This window comes from Aptenodytes patagonicus, chromosome 20 (genome assembly GCF_965638725.1).
Source record: "Aptenodytes patagonicus chromosome 20, bAptPat1.pri.cur, whole genome shotgun sequence".
In the NCBI taxonomy this organism is placed as follows: Eukaryota; Metazoa; Chordata; class Aves; order Sphenisciformes; family Spheniscidae; genus Aptenodytes; species Aptenodytes patagonicus.
In genome coordinates this window covers 299,932-304,952 of record NC_134968.1, presented here as the reverse complement: position 1 = coordinate 304,952, position 5,021 = coordinate 299,932, and positions in this window count along the sequence as shown.

Here is a 5,021-nt window from a genome sequence, read left to right as displayed (position 1 = left end):
CAGAAGAACAGAGCCTGTACTCTGCACCTGGCCTCCACGCCTTCCGGCCTTAGCCTGCAGGTAGCCCCTGCACACATTCCCCCACCTTTCTGAAAGTGCTGCATTGATTCCATAAGCCCAAGTCTTAAAATCCCTTCAGAAGGGCCCTTCTCACCTCTTTTCTGGAAAGGTGTCTGTTCTTACTGCCTGTTCAAGAAAAGCTATTACCTATACTCCAAACTATTAACATTATATCAAATTCATCTTCTTCAGCAGACTCCACTTTGATCCAAGCCAAACGCTTAACATACATCTTCAGCGAAGAAAGGCGCATAGTGCAACTTGCACTAAAGAATCCCTGCACAAAAGCTGGAGAGTCTGAACAGTCCTTTTGCAGTCTCAGGATCATAGTTAAGATTCTAAAGGAGAGCCAGCAAACACCCAGAACAACATAGGGAGAGGAGGACAAAGCCCTTACCTTTACTGCTTAGCCTCAGCTCGCATCATCTGTCCTGTGAACCAGATGAATTCATGGGGTATTTTCTACCAAGATGGATCATTATAGATCATGCACAAGGTTTTTATTCGTAATATCAGCAAAATAAAACTGACACCAGACCCAAGATGAAAACAATCCAGCAAATCACCAAGAATAATTATAGGAACGTACTGAATATTTCTTTGATTTACCATTAACGCTAGTAATGAGTGAGACAAGTGTTCTAATTGCATCCATGAATAAGCTGCTCTCTTATAAATGGCTTCAGATCTGCAAGGAAATAACTTTGTGTATGGATCCAAATGCAGAGGGAGGAAAGAGTAAACTACTTCAGCAAAAAGCTATACATGTAGTCATTGTTGCTTATCAGCAGTATTAATAGGTCAGGTACCGACGTACAACTTTACAGAAATCAAAAGGAACACTATTTCAAATTTTAGGCACCCACAGAAAAGCCAGTCTAAGGCAGCAGAATAAAACTGTTGCAAAAGATACCTTTGTTGAACAAATCCCTACCATCCCAAGCCACAATCAAGCTGTTGTCAGTCTCCTTTCACAGGGAAGGAGCAGTTGGTCTGGCAAACAGACACTGTCTAGGGCTGGGATGCCTCCAGCCTGTACACAAAAATACTTCTGATCTACCTAGGACCAGAAACAACTCATAAAGTAGGGGCAGTAATACCCAGCCTCAAGCAGAAGGGGAACAGGAGAGTAGAATCAATCATATCTGTAGTGTTTTGAGATCCACCATTTAATGTGATTGCTGTATGACTGACCCTTGTAATCTAGGCAGTGCCAGCACAACATGCTTGCCAGACCCCACAGTCCTTTAGTCAGCTTGCACCAGTTTCAGTGTAGAAAAGGCTCAGGCGCTCTCTATAAATCAGTGAAGTCTCATGAATCTTTGCTCTGCTGTGGCGCTGTGTAGAGAAGGACCCTAGCCAGACAACACTGCAGCCCCACTGGAATCCAACTTTCCCTTCTGGAAGCCCTGTGCCACACTAACACCCCCCCCAAAAAAAATTCTGCCATCAGTCCCATAAGCAGGGAGCTACCGCTCCTTTGAGGGAAGGAGGTAGGCAAGTTGGAGTGCCAATAAGTTAAAGATGCACTTTTAAAGTCCCTTTGCAAACAATAATGACAAAGTGAAGTGGCAGGGCAGGGGGAGTGCAGGCTAAAGAGCTCCTCCCCCCATCTAAAACCCCGAGCAGGAAAGAACAAGGGAGATCTCTGTACAGCCCAGTCAGAATAGAGCCTGCTGTGGGAAGCCCAGCTGCTGTCTTCTCCTTCCTTTGCCTCCTACATATGTTAAATGGATTTGCCACTTTAATATTCTTTTCAAGCAAGCCTCAAAGAAGCTAATTTACGATGCATAATGACTACAAGGCTCTGCTAGTAGATGCATTTAAAATCTCTACATTGTATCAGAGAGCAAGCCTCCCTTCACCTCCTTTTTGAGCAGAAGCTGCCATCCATAACCTATCAGGAATGTAAAGGGTGTTCCCCAGCAAACAGCCACCACCAACACCAATTACCCTACCTGTGTAATGACGAGTCTACAAAATCAGGCTGCAGAGTCAGAGGTGGAAAAAGCAGTGTGCTGGCACCATCCTGCATGTTCACATAGTAAAAACTGACATAATTTGGCAGCTGTATTAAAGGGGATTCTCAATTATACCCCACCCCCTACTGCTTTAGCCTTCTCCAGGCTAAACACACCCAGCTGGAATTTCTAGCATATGGACTCTTACAGCATATCAGTCTTCAACATGCATGCCATGCAGGTATTCCAGTATCAGCAGCAGCAGCTGTGGTGGCCCCAGACTCTTGCATGTTAAAGAGTTCTGAGCAAGGAACTAGACCAAGGAGGGAAAAAGAGGAGTGACAATATGGTTCACTCTCACCCCCTTATGCAGGAAGCACCTGGTATAGCAAGGAGAAAGGCATCAGAGGCACTGCACAAACGTTTTAGACACAGATATGCTGCACCATGTTCCAGGAGAAAGTCTGCTGTTTTGTTCTCTTAAGGACCAGAAACTCCCTTTGAGAAGCAGTAGAATCCTACGTGAAAATTCAGTATTGCCGAATGCAAAGGGCTTTTAACTATTGAGTAATATTTTTACTTTGATGCTTAATTACCCCCTACAGTCCACAAACCTCTCCCCGTTGCTTCAGTCTGCAGGCTCCACAATAGCTATGAAGCAAACAGCAATTACACATTTATTCCAGCAACATTAATGTAACCTGAGTGGGCTCTGTTAATGCATAACTCCATGCTGCCTAGCAGCAAAATGTAAAGGACAGTCTGAATTGGTAACAGGCTGCTTGCTCTCTGCTGGCCTTCACATCAGCATAGCTGATAACGATGCAAGACAAAGCTATACCTAATTAACATACATGAATTTTAACCAGGAATTCATTCCCATATATTAGAAAATAAGCCCTGGACAGCTTCTGCCCCTCCATGGCTTGTTAACAGTTTCTCTGGTGAGATAAGGCAGGCTCACAGAAATACTTCAACTCATTTGTGCTGGTGAAAAGGCAGGAACAGAGCCCCAGAACACCCCTGCAGGGCCTGAGGCTTTGGGCTGTGCCTGATCTCAGATGCTACAGTAGACAAGATCCAGGCTAAATGTTTTTGATGAGCCTGCCTGGTGCTACAGCTGTGATTCCTACTCTACATAGCTGAAGGCTCCACAGAAACCGTGCATGGCATAGCCAGGCATCAGGCAAAATGTATCACCGAGAATCAGACGCTAAGGATTCTCAACAACACCTTAAGGGGAAAAAACTGATGGGCTGCAACAATGCTAGTGCAGTGGCTGCGAGACAAAGCCAGCCTGTTACTGCCCCAGTGCAAGGTTAGCTCTCATTAGCACAGGATGAACTTTGTTCCCCAAAAGTAGTAAATTCCTCTCCTTTGCATTAGGAATTAGTTAGCATCTAATAGCCTAGAGAAAAGGGGAAGGAAAGAAGTCAATTGCTCCAGCCCCCCCATGTAGTTTTGAAAACTTCCATACAGTAAAACATTACTCTGATGCACTGGCTCCTACTGATTCAGAGAAAACATAGCCTGAACACAATGTCAAGAAAGTACTGACCAGAAAGCCTGGGTCAAAGCTCTGTGTCCAATAGATTCCCCCTGCAGCTGGGACCATGGGAGGAGGTATGTACACTGAACAGCAGAGCTCAGGTTTCTTGGAAGTTGACCCTGATGCAGCTGCATCAAGAAAAGCTCCTGTTAAATTACAAAAGCAGAACAGTTTTAATTACAAATATAGTATTTACCTGATGGCAAAGCCTCAGGCAAACCTACAGCAAGCACCAGCCTTTCCTTTGTTTCTTCCCTCATCCTAGTGAATAGCATTCAAGGCGCAGGCCAATTACTAGGACAGTTTGTATGCAGCCCCTTTAACTAGATGTCTAGTTCTTTAATGATGTTTGATTCTGCTACTCCTTGTCCTCAGGTAATTACAGGCTAGGCACAGTATGGCACAGTATGGCCTAGCTATGTCTCATATGCACTCGCCTCAGAGGCTTCCTACCCTGGGAAGTGTCATAAAGCAAGCTGCTCTTGCATATGAGCAAACAGGGAGGAAATGCAGCTTGATCCTCATGTATAAAATGGCATTTCCAACCCATATGGTGGCTGTGAAGCTCCAAGTGATGGGGCTTTATTACTGAAGATGGAAGTCAGACTAGTCAATATGGATTCGATGATGGAGGCCATGTCAGCTCCCCTTAAACTGTCTTACTTCTCTGGAAGCATATCTTTCCTTTATCTAGCTATCTGTTTATTCAAACCATTTCATTTCATTCAAATCTTAAATGAGATGCAGATTACTACAGAAGTTCAACGATTATACTTACTTTATTAGAAACAGAGTTTCCACAGATCTAGTGTAGTCATCTCCAGGGAAGAAGGGCACTATCACAGGTCTCATTCCTAAAGACAGTTATCTAGCCGGAGCTAGTACCTTACCTGCTAGAAACGACAACCTTTGTGTCAAGATCTGAGGGACAATTTCACAGTGGCAGATGCAAAACAGTCTTGCTTGGCCTTTTACTCGCATCTAACAGGCAGCATTTAGTCGTCTCCCCCAGCTATCTTTTGAAATGTAGATTATAAAAAAAAAAAAAACAATGTGGGCTCTAGAGATAAGAGGAGCACAGTCTGAAGGTGAGGCTGTGTTGAACAGCCTCGATAGTTATGAAATACTGTCACATAGAAGAAAACAGTAATGTATGTCAACTGAGCAAATGCTTCAGCACTTCCACAACCAGTAGCAATGCCTAGTTAGACTACATTTGCTTCCACTTGGCAACTGCAAGACACTTGGTAACACATTTGCTCCTCAGGTTGATGGAAATTACAATTCTGATTCCAGCTCTGAGATTCTAATTTACATTTTTGACCTCCTCCAAGTCTCCACTCCCTTCCCCCATTCCAGGAGGCTGGGCTTCAGATACTTTTTTTCATATATGCCTCAATGCAGAGACTGAGTGACTGTTTCACAGAAGAGCTAAACAATTAAGTAAAATA